The 24,150-nt window shown below is 44.9% G+C and overlaps 1 protein-coding gene across 1 annotated transcript in view; it reads right to left on the reverse strand.

Moving 5' to 3' along the window:
- LOC120062094 (ras-GEF domain-containing family member 1C-like) overlaps window positions 1-19,856 on the reverse strand; it is a 37,633-nt gene extending 17,777 nt beyond the window's left edge. Inside the window, exon 1 of the mRNA XM_039011902.1 lies at window positions 19,729-19,856. The gene's annotated coding sequence lies outside the window, so the exon portion shown is untranslated. The remainder of the gene's footprint in view (window positions 1-19,728) is intronic.
- Window positions 19,857-24,150: the final 4,294 nt, after the last annotated feature.

The following is a 24,150-nucleotide window of genomic DNA, read 5'->3' on the forward strand; positions in this document are numbered from 1 at the left end:
TGGCACACACACCGTCACCGCTTTAGTCTCTGACCGTCTGTTTGACTGTTTGGAAAATGAAAATGAAAAAGCAACAGGACTTAGCAAAGTGAATTAAAACAATGGATTGTGAGGTCTGAGATATATTCTGACCCAATTAGAAGCCATTATCTGCATTGTGGTTGTACTGTGTTTTTAAATTGTCCAATAAAATCAATCAATCAATATCTCACTTTTCCTCAGTATTTTACATATATAATTGTCTAGATGTGATTATGCTGGGGAAAGCCCAGTGTCCTTGCAGTACCACTGCTGTGGTGTAGATTACCCTGGCACTGCCAGCTATATGCTGTCCTAGTGGGATCCCTACAGTAAGCATTTCCTATGTAAGGCAGGGCTGACTGTCTAGCTGAGTGACTGGCTGACTGTCTGACTGGCTGGCTGACTGGCTGACTAGCTGACTGCCTGGCTGACTGCCTGGATGACTGACTGGCTGAATGACTATGACTGGCTAACTGTCTGTCTGGCTTGCTGACTGGCTGACTGACTGGCTGGCTGGATGACTGGCTGAGTGGATGACTGGCTGACTGCCTGGCTGACTGGATAACTAACTGGTTGATTGACTTGCTGACTGGCTGACTGGCTGACTGTGTAGTTAGGCCTGTACAGCTCTGTGGCCATGATGGGTGTGGCAGGACATCTGTGAGTTCAGCCATGTGTCACCACTGTTTGTATAAACTAATCCCCTGTATTAGCCCAGAGACAGATGAGCGGATGAACATGAGTGTGCGTGTGAGTGTGTGGGTGCTCAGTTGGTACCTCTGTTACACACGGACACAGGCACACGCATGCACACACACGCACACACATGCACAAACACACAAACCAGCCCCATCATTTATTCATGACATGACGACATCGCCAGGTGATGCATCATGGTCTAGCAGTATAGGAAACAATAATACACACATCCTGTCCAATGTGTTTTACAGTAGTGCTGACTCACATCTACAGTATCAGACACATTTAGCTGCGCAAAAATAATTATGAATTATGCTGCAATGCTTTTTGCACGATTTCCAGCAAAATAGGTGAGATCCCCCTGCAGACACACCCATAACCTACTGTAGAACCAACCTGCTTTTAACACCTCTAAAAGTCAAAGGGGGTTCAGTATTTATGTATTTATATCGGTCCGCTAATACAGCACAATTAAAGGCCCAGTGCACTACTTTTGTCATAAAATATAAAAAATAAAACATTAAAAAAATATATATTATTATTTTTCAGCACGCCTACTTCCCACGGCTATACCTGTAGATATAACACTTTTGTATTTATTTTATAAAATATTGAAATTGGGCAATATTACTATAGCCCACACAAATGCATTGAATAACACATTCCTAAATGGAAAAACAGACTGTAAAAAATCTATCATGCAGAAGAAGGTTCTGAAGTGTCTGCCCTATGTCTAGGAGATATAAGAAAGCTCAGGAAACATTTTAGTTTTTTTTATACATATTTAACTCCTTTTTTTTGGCACAAAATTACCTCCATTGAATTGAATTGAATTTATTTTGGGCAACAGACATACCGTAATTTCCGGACTATAAGCCGCTACTTTTTCCCACGCTTTGAACCTTGCGGCTTATACAATGACGCGGCTAATTTATGGATTTTTCCCGCTTTCACAAGATTCATGCCGCCAAAAAACTGAGCACCGTCACATAATGTGACGTAAATCGAGCGCGCTCAAACTTCCCATCATTCTGATTACGGTAGTCATTTTGTCACCCTCATCATGGCAAAGACACGGAGAAATGCATATGATGCAGCTTTCAATTTGAAGGCGATCGATCTGGCTGTTGGAAAAGGAAATAGAGCTGCTGCACGGGAGCTTGGCCTTAATGAGTCGATGATAAGACGTTGGAAACAGCAGCGTGAGAAACTGACTCAGTGCAAAAAGACAACAAAAGCTTTCAGAGGAAAGAAAAGCAGATGGCCCGAACTAGAAAATGAGGCTTGGATGACAAGTGGGGAGAAATCCTTCACTAAAACGGGCCGCATGCGAAGAGCAACTTATGGTCAAGTCTGCCAGTGGGTCCTGACAGCGTGGAGCATTGTCAAAAAAAATAAAAAAATCCACTATCATCAACGGGTTTCGAAAGGCTGGACTGCTGCGTATTGAAGAGGGCAGCATGAGCTCAGCGGGAAATTTGCCTCCGGATGAAAGTGACGAGAGCGACAATGAAAACGATCCAACATCGGATGAAGCAGTTCTGAGGCTATTCAACTCCGACACCAAAGGAGATGACTTCAGTGGTTTCAGTGCACAGGAGGAAGATAGTGACCAATGACTTTCTTGGATGGCTACTGTTTACTACTATTTTTTAACATTTTTGTTACAAGCCGTGTTTCGTTAAAGCCTATTTATTTTTGTTACAAGCCGTGTTTCGTTTAAAGGCCTATTTATTTTTGTTACAAGCCGTGTTTCGTTTAAAAAGCCTATTTATTTTTGTTACAAGCCGTGTTTCCTTTAAAGGCTGTGTAAAGTTCATTTGTTTCAATGTACCGGTAGGCACCTGCGGCTTATAGACATGTGCGGCTTATTTATGTACAAAATACATATATTTTTTAAATTCAGTGGGTGCGGCTTATATTCAGGTGCGCTTAATAGTCCAGAAATTACGGTATACAACAAAATGTACAATGTGGACCCAGAGCATATCACCTGAAAGTATTAATTAAAATGCTTATTTCCAAAGTGGTCCTCGATGGTAAAAACAATAACACATAACGATTAAAAGACAAGACAAAATTACAAACAACCATAAATACATTCATTTATATTGACATCCTAAAAAGTGTCACTATTCACTGCACTTCTCCCTAACCTTAAAAATCAACCGTATTCATTTCACATTAAAACAATCTATTAATTACACATCATGCCGATCCTTCAAATCAATCCACCTGACCAGCAGTAGGGGCACAAGGGTCAGTGGAGTGGTTTCCCTTACTTAGACAACCTTGTCCAAAAGAAAACCTTTTACTCTTTATTTGCTTGTTCTCCAAGGGAAGGCTATTCCATTCTTCCATTCATTTTAATTGGTACTGCGATTACCTTCAGACAAGTCTTGTGACAGTTGGGGGGGGGGGGGGGGGGGGGTGGGTCATTGCAAACGGAGAACATGATTACATGATTGTGTTCGTTGAGAGTCTCCCCTTTTCATAGTGGGATCATATTAGTTAGTACGCCAAACCGTTCGGACCAGGATGAGGGAGTATGACTATTTTCTTTATGAGCATGGCCTTATTTCTATTACAGCATATTGGATGACTGTCATTCCTATTCCATTCACCCAGTTCAATGTTTAGGCTACTACATGATACTCACATTTTACCTAAACCCATCATAAGGTTGCTACAACCTAGCCTATGAATTAAAGTTTACAATGTAGGTGCGCAGGTTGAGAGAAAAATGTGTAATCAAGGTGACAGTTAGTGCGACATTCAAAACTGCCTTGCACAATCTTGCCTGCATCAAGCTGATCTAGGGTGTAATCAGCTATGTTTATCCTCGTTTCATTACGTTTGCATCCGATTAAGAAGCGTTTTTCAACAGACTCGGCAGAATGAATACACCCCTGATCACATGCGAACACAGTTCACTTTCATAGCAGCCACATACCGCATGATACCTGTGATTGTTGTATAATTCCTTCTTGCATCTACGTGCTCTCCTCCACTCACCTTTTACATTCGCTTGTGGACTTCAGTGCACAACACATCAGCTGTATGTGACCAGGTGAAAAAAAACTTTCCAAGCCAAACCTTCATATCATAACCGCAAACCGCTATACACAGCCTACATTGTTATTAGCTATTAGCTAATGTTAGACAACATAGCTAATAGACTATTAAGGATTAAGATTTTCTTCCGTCACATTCCCATAGGGCCTGGAACATCACATCAACTAAAACACAGCAGGTGTTTATCATACTACCTGGCCGAGACCAACAGCAGCAGCTGAAGCGTGTGTGTGTGTCTAGAATCTAGACAGATGTAAGTCTCATTGTGCAGTGGAGTAGATATACACCACCGACAGACAACCTTTTGTTCCAGTGGGGCTGCTATCCTCACCGTCATGGGGAGCCGCTTGCTTTGTTCTGTCAGGATTAACACAGGGTGCCACTGTCTGCAGAGATTTACCCACACACACACGCACACACACATACCGCCCGTGAGCACACACACACACCGCCCGTGAGCACACACACTCCGCCCTTGAAAGAAAGGCATTCGCTTGACTGAGGTGCTAAGGCTGTCAGACTCCTCCCTCCATATCTTTCTCTTTTTTCACCTGTTCCCTTTTTCTTTCTTTCTTTCTTTCTTTCTTTCTTTCTTTCTTTCTTTCTTTCTTTCTTTCTTTCTTTCTTTCTTTCTTTCTTTCTTTCTTTCTTTCTTTCTTTCTTTCTTCCTTTCTTTCTTCCTTTCTTTCTTCCTTTCTTCCATTGTCGCTCTCATACAGAGACACTCTTCTCTCTACAAAAGGGAAAATAAATAAACATAAATATAGGTTGTATTTACAATGGTGTTTGTTCTTCACTGGTTGCCCTTTTCTTGTGGCAACAGGTCACAAATCTTGCTGCTGTGATTGTACACTGTCGTATTTCACACAATAGATATGGGAGTTTATCAAAATTGGGTTTGTTTTTGAATTCTTTGTGTGTCTGTGTAATCTGAGGGAAATATGTGTCTCTAATATGGTCAAACATTTGGCAGGAGGTTAGAAAGTGCAGCTCAGTTTCACCTAATTTTGTGGGCAGTGTGCACATAGCCTGTCTTCTCTTGAGAGACAGGTCTGAGTCGGTACATAGTCAAAGCTTTCCTTATTTTTGGGTCAGTCACAGTGGTCAGGTATTCTGCCACTGTGTACTCTCTGTTTAGGGCCAGCATTTCAGTTTGCTCAGTTTTTTGGTTAATTCTTTCCAATGTGACAAGTAATTATCTTTTTGTTTTCTCATGATTTGGTTGGGTCTAATTGTGTTGCTGTCCTAGTGCTCTGTGGGGTCTGTTTGTGAACAGAGCCCCATGACCAGCTTGCTTAGGGGACTCTTCTCCAGGTTCATCTCTCTGCAGATGATGGTTTTGTTATGTAAGGTTTGGGAATCGCTTCCATTTAGGTGGTTGTAGAATTTATCTGCTCTTTTCTGGAATTTGATAATTAGTGGGTATCGGCCTAATTCTGCTCTGCATGCATTATTTGGTGTTTTATGTTGTACTCTTTCTCTCTCTCTCTCTCTCTCTCTCTCTCTCTCTCTCTCTCGCTCTCCACCTCTCTCTCTCACCTCATCTCTCTCTACCCCCCTCTCTCCCTCTCTCTCTACCCCCCCCTCTCTCTCTCTCTCCACATCTCTCTCTCATCTCATCTCTCTCTCTCTCTCTCTCTCTCTCTCTCTCTCTCTCTCTCTCTCTCTCTCTCTCTCTCTCTCTCTCTCTCTACCCCCTCTCTCCCTCTCGCTCTACCCCCCCTCTCTCTCCCCCTTCTCTCTCTACTCCCCCCTTTCTCTCAACCCCCCTCTTTCTCTCTAACCCCACTCTCTCCCTCTACCCCCCTCTTTCTCTCTAACCCCACTCGCTATCTCTCTCTCTACCCCCCTCTCTAACCCCCCTTTCGCTCTCTCTCCTCCTCTCTCTACCCCTCTCTCTCTATGTCTCTCTCCCCCTCTCTCGCTCCCCCCCCCCTCTCTCTCCCTCTCTCTCTGTGAAACCTGTTCCCCAACCTGAATGATTCACACACTTGTCTGTCAGTGAGGCAGAAAGGAGAGGAAGGAGAGAGAGGAGAGAAACAGCTACCAGCCTGCTCTCTCAGACACAGAGGTTAGAGGTCAGGGGAGTTGGGGAACTCTAAAATCAGACGGTAGTGTAGTGGAGAGAGGAGTGGGAGCGGCTGGCTGAATCAGTGAGGTAGCAAATCTCTGTCTGGATTCTTAGACATATAGGATTAAGGGGCCTGTTGGGGTTAAAGGGTTAATGAGTAGGGCCATTGAGGACAGATTCACAATAGGCCAGCTGATTCAGTCAGGCATTAAATCTCAGTCTGCACTCTCAGACACAGAGGTCAATGGTTAGAGGTCAGGGGGTAAGATCCATTGCTTCCTGAGTACACTCAGGGCTTTGTTTACACCAGGGTCAATCCAAGGTTGAGAGCCCCTCTTCCAACTTTTTTATTCAGCCTGGCCCAGGCTGTTTTAGTGTCTTATTCAGAGACCTTGGAAGCTGTATAAAAGCCTAGAGAGGCTGAGGCAGTATAGACAACCGGGCTGTTTTACAGTGATTCATGTCAATTTATCAGTCCCAAAGTCAGAGTGAAGCGAGGACAAGACCAGTTGTGTCTCTGTACAGCAGCAGGCAGAGATCCTAGCTGTTATCCTATGTCTGAGAGACAGTATCTAGCAGGGAGGAGACAGAGGATTTATTATTTAGTCTGTCATACAGTACATGACCAAAAGTATGTTGATACCTGCTCGTCGGACGTCTCATTCCAAAATCATGGGCATTACTATGGAGTTGGTCTCCGCTTTGCTGCTCTAATAAGGGGCTCCCGAGTGGTGCAGTGGTCTAAGACACTGCAGCTCAGTGTTAGAGGTGTCACCGCTGCATCACATCACATTGCACGGCACACAATTGGCCCAGCATCGTCCGGGTTTGGCTGGGGTAGGCCGTCATTGTAAAATAAGAATTTGTTCTTAACTGACTTGCCTAGTTAAATAAAGGTTACATATAAAAAAAGAATAACAGCCTCCACTCTTCTGGGAAGGCTTTCCACTAGATGTTGGAACATTGCTGCAGGGACTTGCTTCCGTTCAGCCACAACAGCATTAGTAAGGTGATGCACTGATGTTGGTCGATTAGGCCTGGCTCACAGTCGGTGTTCCAATTTATCCCAGGTGTTAGATGGGGTTGAGGTCAAGGCAGGCTGTGGAGGCCAGTCAAGTTCTTCCACACCGACCTCGACAAACCATTTCTGTATGAACCTGGCTTTGTGCACGGGGGCATTGTCATGCTGAAACAGGAAAGGGCCTTCCCCAAACTGTTGCCACAAAGTTGGAAGCATAGAATGTCATTGTATACTGTATTTTTAAGATTTCCCTTCACTGGAACTAAGTGGCCTAGCCCGAACCATGAAAAACAGCCCCAGACCATTATTCCTCCTCCACCAAACTTTACAGTTGGCACTATGCATTCAGACAGGTAGCGTTCTCCTGGCATCGCCAAACCCAGATTCGTCCGTCGGACTGCCAGATGGTGAAGAGTGATTCATCAATCCAGAGAATGCCTTTCCACTGCTCCACAGTCCAATGGCGGTGAGCTTTACACCACTCCAGCCGGCCCTTGGCATTGTGCAAGGTGATCTTAGGCTTGTGTGAGGCTACTCGGCCATGGAAACCGATTTCATGAAGCTCCCGGCGAACAGTTATTGTGCTGACATTGCTTCCAGAGGCAGTTTGGAACTTGGTAGTGAGTGTTGCAACAGAGGACAGACAATTGTTATGCGCCACGCGCTTCAGCACTCGGCAATCCTGTTCTCTGAGCTTGTGTGGCCTACCACTTCACAGCTGAGCCGTTGTTGCTCCTAGATGTTTCCACTTCACAATGACAGCAATAACTTACAGTTGAACGGGGCAGCTCTTGCAGGGCAGAGATTTGCTGACTTGTTGGAAAGGTGACATCCTAAGACGGTGCCACGTTGAAAGTCACTGAGCTCTTCAGTCAGGCCATCCTACTGCCAATCTTTGTCTATGGAGATCGCATGGCTGTGTGCTCAATTTTATACACCGGTCAGCAACACGTGTGGCTGAAATAGCCGAATGCACTACTTTGAAGGGGTCTCTACATACTGTTGTATATAAAGTGTATCAGCTCCCTCTGGACATCTATATAGTAAAAAATGTTATAACTGACAGCCAATTGGATCGACAAGATCCTTATATTCAAGTGGGTTATGAATGAGGAATATATTACAAAAACCTTTCAGAGTCACCTCTCAGATGCCAATGGTGACATGAAACATCCTCTATGGGTATGGCAGCACTCTTTGTTTTCTTGTTGTCATTTGCTGGTTCAAAGGTCATTCAGGATTGATCCCCCCGGACAAGGAGATGTCAAATGTTACCCTTACCCTCCCTTTGGTGGGTGAAGAGGTGGGGTGAGGAAGAGGTAAGAAGGGATGATTAGGGGTGAGAAGAAGAATGAGAATGGGTGAGAACCAGTGAGTAGGAGACATTCCACCCCAGGGCAGGAAGCCTGAGGCCACCTGACTCTCTCCTCTCCCCCACCCCCGACTCTCTCCTCTCCCCCTCCCCCCGACTCTCTACTCTCCCCCTCCCCCTAACTCTCTCTTCTCTCCTCTCCTCTCCCCTAACTCTCTATAACACTTGTCATCTAATTTCAGCTCTGCTTGTTAACTCTATTAGCAAGTTCATTATTTTAGCGCCTTTTCCATTTTTAGGAATTGCTCTAAAAAAACATTGGCATACTTGTAGTGCTGACACTGTTTTGGGGCGTAGTGAGAGTGCTTCAGAGCGTTGTTGCACTACTGGCCTATATCAGGGATGTTCTTTGAAAGTTGTTTGCTTTTAAGTGATTCTGTGGGCTTTATCTCAATTTGAGCCCAGATGTGTTTTTTAAATAGGATGTCATCTGAGCACAGTAGTTATTGATCATCACAATAATAAACCATTATGTTTTTCTCTCTCTCCACTATACCGCATCTTTCCCCTCCACTAGTCCATCCATTCCTTTCCCTGCCCTACTTCTCAACCCTCCATGTCAGGATGCCTGTACAGATGGCCCTTCAGCAGCCTGTCCTCCCATTGGGGACTGCTGGCATGGGAGCCATTTTGGCTCACCATTCTCCACAGTCACAACAGGACCCCAAAAGTCTATTGGCGTCCAGCACTATGCCTGAGGAGAATGAGTAAGGCCAGGCCACTCTTCTGCCAAGTTGAGTGGAGTTAACGCCAACATAGAGAGCGAAAAATTCCAAGCTTATGTCTCAGCGCGCTTTCTAACAAACCATAAACCGCCTTCCTTTGTTTGTGGTGTGGGGGATTCAGCTGCAGACAAATGAGTGTATTGTGTTACACACACACACACACACACACACACACACACACACACACACACACACACACACACACACACACACACACACACACACACACACACACACACACACACACACACACACACACACACACACACACACACACAAACTATCAAGTTACCATTGCAGTATTCCATTTCTCCACCCATACGCCACCCGCCTTCTTTCTGTGGTAAGGCATATCAGTGAGAGAGAGAGAGGCTGAACATAACATGAACACTTTCCCTAAATCCCTCTGTTGAACAGCCACCACCATCCTGGATCAGCTTCATCAATCCCCAGCGTAAACCTCTTTGGGAATATTCTTCCAAAATACACTACCTGGGAGTGTGTGTGTTAGAGGCACCAGCCGGGCCCACATCCCTGTCATTGAACATTTCTCCTTTGCCAAGATAATCCATCCTCCTAACAGGTGTGGCATATCAAGAAACTGATGAAATGGCATGATCAATACATAGGTGCACCTTGTGTTGAGGATCATATAAGGTCACTCTAAAACTTGCAGTTTTGTCACACAACACAATGCCACAGATGTCACAAGTTTTGAAGAAGTGTCCAATTGGCATGCTGACTGCAGAAATGTCCAACAGAGCTGTTGCCAGATAATTTTATGTTAATTTCTCTACCATACGCCGCCTACAACGTCGTTAAAGAATTTGGCAGGAAGGGTTCTAAGGAGTATTTCTGTCTGTAATAAAGCCCTTTTTTGTGGATAAACTGATTCTGATTGGATGGGCTAGGCTCCCCAGTAGGTGGGCCTGGCTCCCAAGTGGGTGGGCCTCTGCCCAGGCCCACTCATGGCTGCACCCCTGCCCAGTCATGTGAAACCCATAGATTAGGGACAAATTTATTTATTTCAATTGACTGATTTCCTTCTATGAACTGTAACTCAATAAAATTGTTGAAATTGTTACATGTTGTATTTCTATTTATGTTCAGTAGGGCTCTGTTGCTCAGTTGGTAGAGCATCAGTGCCTGGATAGAATAAATAACTTTCTAGTTACCATGAGATCTTTTGGTACGAATCAAAAAGGATTGTCAAATGTTCTTTACATTGATTTTGCACAACCATGCAAAAATAATTGCCGGATAATGCAATCAACTACAAGTAATTGGCAACCGATGCAAATCTAATACCGCTGCATTACTAATTTCATAATGTCTGTCAAGATTCTGATTTAATGTAACTGTATCCCTTATTACCCGACAGAGACATAATGTGACATGAGAGACAGAGACATGATGTGACATGAGAGACAGAGACATGATGAGACATGAGAGACAGAGACATGATGAGACATGAGAGACAGAGACATGATGTGACATGAGAGAGAGAGACATGAGGAGACATGAGAGACAGAGACATGATGTGACATGAGAGACAGAGACATGATGAGACATGAGAGACAGAGACATGATGAGACATGAGAGACAGAGACATGATGAGACATGAGAGACAGAGACATGATGAGACATGAGAGACAGAGACATGATGTGACATGAGAGACAGAGACATGAGAGACAGAGATATGAGAGACAGAGACATGATGAGACATGAGAGACAGAGACATAATGAGACATGAGAGACAGATACATGAGAGACAGAGACATGATGTGACATGAGAGGTCATGATGTGACATGAGAGACAGAGACATGATGTGACATGAGAGATAGAGACATGATGAGACATCAGAGACAGAGACATGATGAGACATGAGAGACGGATACATGAGAGACAGAGATATGAGAGACAGAGACATGATGAGACATGAGAGACAGAGACATGATGTGACATGAGAGAGAGAGACATGAGAGACAGAGATATGAGAGACAGAGACATGATGAGACATGAGAGACAGAGACATGATGAGACATGAGAGACAGAGACATGATGTGACATGAGAGACAGAGACATGAGAGACAGAGATATGAGAGACAGAGGCATGATGAGACATGAGAGACAGAGACATGATGAGACATGAGAGACGTATACATGAGCGACAGAGACATGAAGTGACATGAGAGGACATGATGTGACATGAGAGACAGAGACATGATGTGACATGAGAGATAGAGACATGATGAGACATGAGAGACAGAGACATGATGAGACATGAGAGACAGAGACATGATGTGACATGAGAGAGAGAGACATGATGAGACATGAGAGACAGAGACATGATGTGACATGAGAGGACATGATGTGACATGAGAGACAGAGACATGATGAGACATGAGAGACAGAGACATGATGAGACATGAGAGACAGAGACATGATGTGACATGAGAGAGAGAGACATGAGGAGACATGAGAGACAGAGACATGATGTGACATGAGAGACAGAGACATGATGAGACATGAGAGACAGAGACATGATGAGACATGAGAGACAGAGACATGATGAGACATGAGAGACAGAGACATGATGAGACATGAGAGACAGAGACATGATGTGACATGAGAGACAGAGACATGAGAGACAGAGATATGAGAGACAGAGACATGATGAGACATGAGAGACAGAGACATAATGAGACATGAGAGACGGATACATGAGAGACAGAGACATGATGTGACATGAGAGGTCATGATGTGACATGAGAGACAGAGACATGATGTGACATGAGAGATAGAGACATGATGAGACATCAGAGACAGAGACATGATGAGACATGAGAGACGGATACATGAGAGACAGAGATATGAGAGACAGAGACATGATGAGACATGAGAGACAGAGACATGATGTGACATGAGAGAGAGAGACATGAGAGACAGAGATATGAGAGACAGAGACATGATGAGACATGAGAGACAGAGACATGATGAGACATGAGAGACAGAGACATGATGTGACATGAGAGACAGAGACATGAGAGACAGAGATATGAGAGACAGAGACATGATGAGACATGAGAGACAGAGACATGATGAGACATGAGAGACGTATACATGAGCGACAGAGACATGAAGTGACATGAGAGGACATGATGTGACATGAGAGACAGAGACATGATGTGACATGAGAGATATGGACATGATGAGACATGAGAGACAGAGACATGATGAGACATGAGAGACAGAGACATGATGTGACATGAGAGAGAGAGACATGATGAGACATGAGAGACAGAGACATGATGTGACATGAGAGAGAGAGACATGAGGAGACATGAGAGACAGAGACATGATGTGACATGAGAGACAGAGACATGATGAGACATGAGAGACAGAGACATGATGAGACATGAGAGACAGAGACATGATTAGACATGAGAGACAGAGACATGATGTGACATGAGAGACAGAGACATGATGTGACATGAGCGACAGAGACATGATGTGACATGAGAGACATAGACATGATGAGACATGAGAGACAGAGACATGATGTGACATGAGAGAGAGAGACATGAGGAGACATGAGAGACAGAGACATGATGAGCCATGAGAGACAGAGACATGATTAGACATGAGAGACAGAGACATGATGTGACATGAGAGAGAGAGACATGAGGAGACATGAGAGACAGAGACATGATGAGACATGAGAGACAGAGACATGATTAGACATGAGAGACAGAGACATGATGTGACATGAGAGACAGAGACATAATGAGACATGAGAGAGAGACATGATGTGACATGAGAGAGAGAGACATGATGTGACATGAGAGAGAGAGATATGAGGAGACATGAGAGACAGAGACATGATGAGACATGAGAGACAGAGACGTGATGTGACATGAGAGAGAGAGACATGAGGGACATGAGAGACAGAGACATGATGAGACATGAGAGACAGAGACATGATGAGACATGAGAGACAGAGACATGATGAGACATGAGAGACAGAGACATGATTAGACATGAGAGACAGAGACATGATGAGACATGAGAGAGAGAGACATGATGAGACATGAGAGACAGAGACATGATTAGACATGAGAGACAGAGACATGATGTGACATGAGAGACAGTGACATGATGAAACATGAGAGACAGAGACATAAGAGACAGAGATATAATGAGACATGAGAGACAGGGACATGATGAGACATGAGAAACAGAGACCTGATGAGACATGAGAGACATAGACATGATGTGACATGAGAGACAGAGACATGATGAGACATGAGAGACAGAGACATGATGAGACATGAGAGACAGAGACATGATGAGACATGAGAGACAGAGACATGATGTGACATGAGAGACAGAGACATTGTGACTGAAGCATAACGAGTGTGTCTTTGGAATGTAGAATATGATGTCTTTTTTGGATTTGTCCAAGCCATGTATTTGGACTACCTTATAACAACAATCACCAGACAGACTAACAGCCCAGCCCCTCTCTGTGTTTACCACTCAGACACACTCAGACCCTGAGTACACACTACCCAACATGATCCTTTAGACACACTCAGACCCTGAGTACACACTACCCACCATGACCCTCAGACACACTCAGACCCTGAGTACACACTACCCACCATGACCCTCAGACACACTCAGACCCTGAGTACACACTACCCACCATGACCCTTTAGACACACTCAGACCCTGAGTACACACTACCCACCATGACCCTCAGACACACTCAGACCCTGAGTACACACTACCCACCATGACCCTTTAGACACACTCAGACCCTGAATATACACTACCCACCATGACCCTCAGACACACTCAGACCCTGAGTACACACTACCCACCATGACCCTCAGACACACTCAGACCCTGAGTACACACTACCCACCATGACCCTTTAGACACACTCAGACCCTGAGTACACACTACCCACCATGACCCTCAGACACACTCAGACCCTGAGTACACACTACCCACCATGACCCTCAGACACACTCAGACCCTGAGTACACACTACCCACCATGACCCTTTAGACACACTCAGACCCTGAGTACACACTACCCACCATGACCCTCAGACACACTCAGACCCTGAGTACACATTACCCACCATGACCCTTTAGACACACTCAGACCCTGAGTACACACTACCCACCATGACCCTCAGACACACTCAGATCCTGAGTACACACTACCCACCATGACCCTCAGACACACTCAGACCCTGAATATACACTACCCACCATGACCCTCAGACACACTCAGACCCTGAGTACACACTACCCACCATGACCCTTTAGACACACTCAACCCCTGAGTACACACTACCCACCATGACCCTTTAGACACACTCAGACCCTGAGTACACACTACCCACCATGACCCTCAGACACACTCAAACCCTGAATATACACTACCCAACATGACCTCACATTCTGGGCTGTGGCAAGCCCCTTTCCATTTCACGTTACGTCAAAGTAAATTATGCCCTCGTTAGGCGCACACCTGTTTCTCTCTCTATACCGGGCCTGGATTGGAGGATTGGGGCACATGTGGTGCAGGAGTCCACCTGGGAGAGGTTGAATGACTACCCTGGCCATGGTGACTCACAGGAACCCTTATCAAACAGGAACTTGAGCCCTCAGATCCTGTGTCCACAAAGCGTCTCAGAGTAGGACTGCTGATCTAGAATCTGTCCATATAATCTTATAATTATCTGAAAGGCAAAACTGATCCTAGAACAGCACTCTTACTCTGAGACACTTTGTGGATAAGGGCCCAGGTTTCACTTTAAAACTTTAAAGTGAAACTACATAAACTCAACAAAAAAAGAAACGTCCTTTCACTGTCAACTACATCATCATTTTCAGCAAACTTAACATGTGTAAATATTTGTATGAACATAACAAGATTCAACAACTGAGACATAAACTGAACAAGTTCCACAGACATGTGACTAACAGAAATGGAATAATGTGTCCCTGAACAAAGGGGGGGTCAAAATCAAAAGTAACCGTCAGTATCTGGTGTGGCCACCAGCTGCATTAAGTACTGCAGTGCATCTCCTCCTCATGGACTGCACCAGATGTGCCAGTTCTTGCTGTGAGATGTTACCCCACTCTTCGACCAAGGCACCTGCAAGTTCCCGGACATGTCTGGGGGGAATTGCCCTAGCCCTCACCCTCCGATCCAACAGGTCCAAGACGACCTCAATGGGATTGAGATCCGGGCTCTTCGCTGGCCATGGCAGAACATTGACATTCCTGTCTTGCAGGATATCATGCACAGAACGAGCAGTATGGCTGGTGGCATTGTCCTGCTGGAGGGTCATGTCAGGATGAGCCTGCAGGAAGGGTACCACATGAGGGAGGAGGATGTCTTCCCTGTAACGCACAGCTTTGAGATTGCCTGCAATGACAACAAGCTCAGTCCGATAATGCTGTGACACACCGCCCCAGACCATGACGGACCCTCCACCTGCAAATCAATCCCGCTCCAGAGTACAGGCCTCAGTGTAACGCTCATTCCTTCAACGATAAACGCGAATCCGACCATCACCCTTGGTGAGACAAAACCGCGACTCATCAGTGAAGAGCACTTTTTGCCAGTCCTGTCTGGTCCAGCGACGGTGGGTTTGTGCCCATAGGCAACGTTGTTGCCAGTAATGTCTGGTGAAGACCTGCCTTACAACAGGCCTACAAGCCCTCAGTCCAGCCTCTCTCAGCCTATTGCGGACAGTTTAAGCACTGATTGAGGGATTGTGCGTTCCTGGTGTAACTTGGGCAGTTGTTGTTGCCATCCTGTACCTGTCCGGCAGGTGTGATTTTCGGATGTACCAATCCTGTGCAGGTGTTGTTACACGTGGTCTGCCACTGTGAGGACAATCAGCTGTCCGTCTTGTCTCTTTGTAGCGCTGTCTTAGGCATCTCACAGTCTCACACACGGACATTGCAATTTATTGCCCTGGCCACATCTGCAGTCCTCATGCATCATTGCAGCATGCCTAAGGCACGTTCACGTAGATGAGCAGGGACCCTGGGCATCTTTTTTGTGTTTTTTAGAGTCAGTAGAAATGCCTCTTTAGTGTCCTAAGTTTTCATAACTGTGACCTTAATTGCCTACCATCTATAATCTGTTAGTGTCTTAAAGACATTCCACAAGGGGGATGTTCATTAATTGTTTATGGTTCATTGAACAAGCATTGGAAACTGTGTTTAAACCCTTTACAATGAAGATCTGTGAAGTTATTTGGATTTTTACAAATTATCTTTGAAAGACTGTAACGGCAGCCTTCCTTCTCTTCAAGAGAAGAGGAGGTGTAGCAGGGATCGGACCAACACGCAGCGTAGCCAGTGCTCAATATGTTTAATTATAAAAAAACAGTGAACACTTAACAAATACAAAATAACAAAAAGTGGCAAACCGATACAGTCCTAGCTGGTGCAGAGAAAACACAGAGACAGGAAACAACCACCCACAAAATCCTAACACAAAACAAGCCACCTATATATGATTCCCAATCAGAGACAACACAAAACATCTGCCTCTGATTGAGAACCATATTAGGCCAAACATAGAAACGGACAAACTAGACACACAACATAGAATGCCCACCCAGCTCACGTCCTGACCAACACTAAAACAAGCAAAACACACAAGAACTATGGTCAGAACGTGACAAAGACAGGGTCCTGAAAAAGGGATGTTTCTTTTTTTGCTGAGTTTAGTTTCAGAGAGTGCATAGAGTCGATTGTAGCGATATTGTGTTGGTAAATGGATGAATGTGTTAACAGTAAGAAGCTCAAGTTCTTGGCAGTAGAGGAGAGGAGCCTCAGAAGATGACTTTTACCTTTCCCTATGACGCACTTACTTCAATAAATGTGAGCCATTGTGAGAGAGGACACAGAGGTACGGGTTTCTGCCCTTTTCCCAATGTGTCATCAGAGAGATGGAGAGATTGAGAGAGAGACAGTTAAATAGAAAGAGTGACAGAGAACAGAAAAGGCCTAGGGCTGCATGCAGAGTTCTGGTGGTTAGAGAAGGCTACATGCAGGGGTCTGGTGGTTATAGAAGGCTGCATGCAGGGGTCTGGTGGTTATAGAAGGCTACATGCAGGGGTCTGGTGGTTATAGAAGGCTACATGCAGGGGTCTGGTGGTTATAGAAGGCTACATGCAGGGGTCTGGTGGTTATAGAAGGCTACATGCAGGGGTCTGGTGGTTATAGAAGGCTACATGCAGGGGTCTGGTGGTTAGAGAAGGCTGCATGCAGGGGTCTGGTGGTTATAGAAGGCTACATGCAGGGTTCTGGTGGTTAGAGAAGGCTACATGCAGGGGTCTGGTGGTTATAGAAGGCTACATGCAGGGGTCTGGTGGTTAGAGAAGGCTGCATGCAGGGGTCTGGTGGTTATAGAAGGCTACATGCAGGGGTCTGGTGGTTATAGAAGGCTACATGCAGGGGTCTGGTGGTTATAGAAGGCTACATGCAGGGGTCTGGTGGTTAGAGAAGGCTACATGCAGGGGTCTGGTGGTTATAGAAGGCTACATGCAGGGTTCTGGTGGTTATAGAAGGCTACATGCAGGGGTCTGGTGGTTATAGAAGGCTACATGCAGGGGTCTGGTGGTTATAGAAGGCTACATGCAGGGGTCTGGTGGTTATAGAAGGCTACATGCAGGGGTCTGGTGGTTATAGAAGGCTACATGCAGGGGTCTGGTGGTTAGAGAAGGCTGCATGCAGGGGTCTGGTGGTTATAGAAGGCTACATGCAGGGTTCTGGTGGTTAGAGAAGGCTACATGCAGGGGTCTGGTGGTTATAGAAGGCTACATGCAGGGGTCTGGTGGTTAGAGAAGGCTGCATGCAGGGGTCTGGTGGTTATAGAAGGCTACATGCAGGGGTCTGGTGGTTATAGAAGGCTACATGCAGGGGTCTGGTGGTTAGAGAAGGCTGCATGCAGGGGTCTGGTGGTTATAGAAGGCTACATGCAGGGGTCTGGTGGTTATAGAAGGCTACATGCAGGGGTCTGGTGGTTATAGAAGGCTACATGCAGGGGTCTGGTGGTTATAGAAGGCTACATGCAGAGTTCTGGTGGTTAGAGAAGGCTACATGCAGGGTTCTGGTGGTTAGAGAAGGCTACATGCAGGGTTCTGGTGGTTAGAGAAGGCTACATGCAGGGGTCTGGTGGTTAGAGAAGGCTACATGCAGGGTTCTGGTGGTTAGAGAAGGCTACATGCAGGGTTCTGGTGGTTAGAGAAGGCTACATGCAGGGGTCTGGTGGTTATAGAAGGCTACATGCAGGGGTCTGGTGGTTATAGAAGGCTACATGCAGGGGTCTGGTGGTTAGAGAAGGCTACATGCAGGGGTCTGGTGGTTATAGAAGGCTACATGCAGGGGTCTGGTGGTTATAGAAGGCTACATGCAGGGGTCTGGTGGTTATAGAAGGCTACATGCAGGGGTCTGGTGGTTATAGAAGGCTACATGCAGGGGTCTGGTGGTTATAGAAGGCTACATGCAGGGGTCTGGTGGTTATAGAAGGCTACATGCAGGGGTCTGGTGGTTATAGAAGGCTACATGCAGGGGTCTGGTGGTTATAGAAGGCTACATGCAGGGTTCTGGTGGTTATAGAAGGCTACATGCAGGGGTCTGGTGGTTAGAGAAGGCTACATGCAGGGGTCTGGTGGTTAGAGAAGGCTACATGCAGGGGTCTGGTGGTTAGAGAAGGCTACATGCAGGGGTCTGGTGGTTATAGAAGGCTACATGCAGGGGTCTGGTGGTTATAGAAGGCTACATGCAGGGGTCTGGTGGTTATAGAAGGCTACATGCAGGGGTCTGGTGGTTACAGAAGGCTACATGCAGGGGTCTGGTGGTTATAGAAGGCTACATGCAGGGGTATGGTGGTTAGAGAAGGCTACATGCAGGGGTCTGGTGGTTATAGAAGGCTACATGCAGGGGTCTGGTGGTTATAGAAGGCTACATGCAGGGGTCTGGTGGTTAGAGAAGGCTACATGCAGGGGTCTGGTGGTTATAGAAGGCTACATGCAGGGGTCTGGTGGTTATAGAAGGCTACATGCAGGGGTCTGGTGGTTAGAGAAGGCTACATGCAGGGTTCTGGTGGTTAGAGCATCTCTGTGTGAAAAGATCAGCTACAGTAGCATTAGGTCTACTGGGGAGGATCTCAGGCTGGAGCTCCATGCTGCCTGAGTGTGTAGGGGAGGGTGGTAAACCTGAACCCCCTCACTCCCCCTCAGACCCTGGGGTCCTGGGAGGAGCAGGGTGGAGAAGAGGGGTGGAGGGGACCGGAGATGAGGGTGTGGGAAAGTTGTAGCAGGGCTAATGCCTTTGGTGTGGATGTCAGCCAGAAGGTCTTGAGTGTCTCTGCCCACCTAACAGGTTTTCTAAGCCTAGTATAATCATAATACCTCATAGGGGACCCATCCATGCACTACAAACTCAAATACATCCTGTATCAAGGAATCCATCATTTATAGATTGTGACAGAGTGAATGTGTGTTCAGTGAGAGGTGGCTGAGAATCTGTAAAAAAGTTGGGATACTGTTCGCATTCACAATGAAATGAAAATGATAGGTAACATGCCACTGGGGCCACATCTCCAACATGTTTCCTGCTCTAGTACCTCTGTATGGTTTGAATATTCAATAACTGTTGATTTATGACTATTACGATATAGAGAATACATTTGCCTACCTGGGATACACACGTCCCTCAGAAGCTCTCTACGAAATCATCCTACACACGTGGGAAGTTTACGCAGGGCCTATGATGATCCTCAGACCTCAAAACCATAAGCTGTACACTAGGCTACACTGTACGAATATAATTCTAACAAAATAATGGTGTAAGTCCAGGAACTGCTAAATAGCATTTAGCCTACTATGCTACTAGTGCTGTGAAGAGCAGAATAGCAACACCCTGTTTGAGGAAGTAGTCGCGTTTACAATGTATCCCCGCACGGTTAATGATTACACAGAGGCAAGATAAGAAAGGTACGTTTAGCATACAAGCCATGTAGTTTAAATGGAATGAATGTACATTATTTAAGAATTTACATTTTTGAAGTATTAACTGCATAGTGACTAGAAGGAGCCAGGAGGTTCATTTAAACAACTCTAGTCTGCGCTCACCTCTGTGGATGATATCATCCTGGAGTTGAGGTAGTCAGGGGGTTTCTGATTCAAACATGGTAGTAGAGGCAACGTGACCAGTGTAGTAGATCCAATGAGATGCTGCTCGGGAATTATTATATATAGGTAAACTTTTGACCAGCACTCTGCAGAACACTCTGCACAACAATAGCTGTGTAATCTATTGAACTAATTTGCATAATACTACAAAGTTAAATTGTATTAGAGATTGAGAATGTACACTCTCCTACTTATTTTATTTGGATGGTGAAGCTAAAACGTTTAATTTGGCTCTATACTCCAATATTTTGGATTTGAGATAAAATGTTGTGCTATTTATGCCTCTAAAAACGTATCACTTATCATTATTCACTTCTCATTCATGATTATCCATAATCATGGTAGCATCCACATTAATGTCGAAGTGTTCAGAAACAGTTACCAGTGACTCCAAAATGTGACTAGATACATATAGTGCTTTCATTTCTAAGCGATAAAACATATTTATGAAAATACCCTCAAATAAAAGGTGACATTCTGTACCGTCACCTCGTATAAATCATTTGATCTCAAATCCAAAATGCTGGAACATAGAGCCAAATCAAACGTTTTAGTTTCATTGAACAAATAAATATGTATGCTATAGTGGAGTGTAGTTACAGCCAACAATGACAAGTGAATTTAAGCTTCAGTCATGCACAATTTTTTCCTGACAGCATGTTGACGTTTTAATGCTCTGTCGTTGATTGGATAGACAAAGATTGACATATGCCACAAGCATATTTTAATGCAGATAAAGTAATTCCTAAACACTCTCACGCACACACGCGCACACACACACACACACACATACGCATGTGTGCGTGAATGAAATTTAAATCGATTATTCTGCTTATCATATAGTAACCTCGCTTCACTTACCAGTTCTAGACACTGTTCCCCATCTTTCCTCTTGGTGAGTATTCCCTGTATTATATTAATTCTACAGTTCTGCTAATCCACAGATCCGAGGGGGAAAAATATATTATGCAAAAGTAAGATCCAAGGCACCTGATTTGTGTTAAGCCACAATGGAATGACGTTAGGGTCTACTCAGGGCAATGTCTTGGTTTACAGTAGCACATATATTCGTGTGATCATTCACTTGTCTTGATCTTCTAAAACGCCCTTATTCTTGAGCAAAATCCGTAACCTTCACAGAACAATACGCGTAAAATAAAACCCAACTGAAAACCATTCAGGAGTCTCTTCGTTCGCGGAAAGTCCCTTCACTGTTCATATAGTGTCTTCAACGCGCAACAAAGGTGTGGTAATGTACTAGCTCCTTTTTAAACATACAATCACGGCTGTCCAGTCCAGTCTGTGTCCACCGCCAGACAACCCCGAGAGTGATAGGCTACAGCAGGGCTGGTCAGCGCATCAGACGTCCTCAGAGAGCTGGCAGAGAGGAGAGCGAACTAACGACGATGAATAGAGAAATCCAATATCCTCAGCAAACAAGTCACCCGCGAGTCTCTCTCTCTCTCTCAATACACACACCTACCTGCACGAGTCCTAATCTCCGCCTCTCTCAACATTAGCCTACTCGGCCTTCAGCAAGCAATTCCATCCTATATATTTATTGATAGTGTGAATTAAGCGTTTGATTCACTGCATGAATAGGTCATAGCACATGTATAGAACATCAAAGCACATGTATAGAATTTCATTGTTTGCCTTTGTATTTACACACACTCTTTAATAAAATAATGACACAATTAATATTAATATTATTTGTTAATTATTTACTGATTTGACAATTAGTCCCTGTTGTCAAGTTGAGTTTATGAGTGTGTTGATACACTACATGGCCAAAAGTATGTGGACACCTGCTCGTTGAACATCTCATTCCAAAATCATGGGCATTAATATGGAGTTGGTCCCCCCTTTGCTGCTATAACAGCCTCCACTCTTCTGTGAATGCTTTACACTAGAAGGTGGAACATTGCTGCGGGGACTTGCTTCCATTCAGCCATAAATGCATTAGTGAGGTCTGGCTCGCAGTCGGCATTCCAATTCATTCCAAAGGTGTTTGATGGGGTTGAGGTCAGGGCTCTGTGCAGGTCAGTGAAGTTCTTCCACACCGATCTCGATAAACCATTTTTGTATGGACCTCGCTTTGTGCATAGGGTCACTGTCATACTGCAACAGGAAAGGGCCTTCCCCAAACTTTTGCCACAAAGTTGGAAGCACAGAATTGTCTAGAATGTTGTCGTGAGTTGACCTTAACAATCATCTGAAGACTGTTATTTATCGAATCAACTAACTATGTTTCGTTGTTGCCCGATTAAATGAATCATGTAACGATTAACTCATTATGATCTTATGACCACGAGAGCGACTTGTCGTGTAATCCTGAATAGAACTACAGAGTTGATTGTTCCTTCCATTCGCTCTTGAAGATGCTTTTTTGAAGATAGGCTAGCCAGCCGTATCGATGGTTCCCAAATGGGGTGATGATGGAAGCGTAATAAGATGGTTTGAGCACAGTAACAGGATGGTCCTACTTAAATTTGCTTTCTAAGATACTTTACTTAGGACAGCTAATCAGCCATACCAGCGATTGTTTGGGAGATGAGTTTATCGTCTCCACCTCGCGTTGGTTCACTGTGTTAAATTCTTAATCCATCATTTTGCGCGAAAGGGGCGGTTCTGGCGGGCTGACACGCTCTCTGACCTCATATTGGGGCGGTGACTACTCACTGTGCAAAGTTATGGATAACAATGATCTCTTATAATTTATCAAATCATATCCCTTTCTTAACAAAACACTTTCATAATTTTTCATATTACATGCACAACCCATGGTATGGAAAATTCAGCTATGTAATATGTGTATTTCCTTTATAACATTTCTAATGACATCACAAAATAACAAACAAAATTATATTAGTGTTCTATAGATCGCCTTGGACCGTTCCCCACGTTCTACGTTAGAAATATTGTTCCAGTATTCACTTTGGAACGTGTTAAAGTTTCAACGGGAAAAGGTCTGTTGAGACAAAGCACATTCCTTTGGTGAATTTGGAGAGTACAGGCCTGGAACTTCTCCCTTGATTTACAACAGGATGTTAGTGTCAATCCCCACTAGTTCTATCCTCCCCCTCTACGGGTGAAAGGGGGTCTGATTGAAGTTAGTCATTGCAAACCTGATCTGACCTATTTGGATTCTCGTGGTCAGTCATGACAATGTCATTGTATGCTGTATCGTTAAGGTTTTCCTTCACTGGAACTAAGGGGGCCTAGCCCGAACCATGAAAAACAGCCACAGACCATTATTCCTCCTCCACCAAACTTTAGAGTTGGCACTATGCATTGGGGCAGGTAGCGTTCTCCTGGAATCCGCAAAACACAGATTTTGTCCGTCGGACTGCCAGATGGTGAAGCTTGATTCTTCACTCCAGAAAACGCATTTCCTCTGCTCCAGAGTCCAATGCTTTACACCACTCCAGCTGACACTTAGCATTGTGAGTGTTGCAACAAGGACTGACATTTTTTACGCGCTACATGCTTCAGCACTCGGCGGTCCCGTTCTGTGAGCTTGTGTGGCCTACCACTTAGCAGCTCAGATGTTGTTGCTCCTAGACATTTCCACTTCATAATAACAGCACTTACAGTTGACCGGGACAGCTCTAGCAGGGCAGAGATTTGACAAACTGACTTGTTGGAAAGGTGACATCCTAAGACGGTGCCACGTTGGATGTCACTGAGCTCTTCAGTCAGGCCATTCTACTGCTAATGTTTGTCTATGGAGATTGCATGGCTGTGTGTTCTATATTATACACCTGTCAGCAACGGGTGTGGCTGAAATATCCAAATCCACTAATTTGTCCACATACTTTTGTATATATAGTGTATGTGTATACTGAGTCAGTAGACAACACCACCCCGTGGTAAAGAGGGTTCAATAGGGGACATTGTTACTCTCCAGTAAGTCACATAGCGT

Source organism: Salvelinus namaycush, chromosome 17 (assembly GCF_016432855.1).
Source record: "Salvelinus namaycush isolate Seneca chromosome 17, SaNama_1.0, whole genome shotgun sequence".
In the NCBI taxonomy this organism is placed as follows: Eukaryota; Metazoa; Chordata; class Actinopteri; order Salmoniformes; family Salmonidae; genus Salvelinus; species Salvelinus namaycush.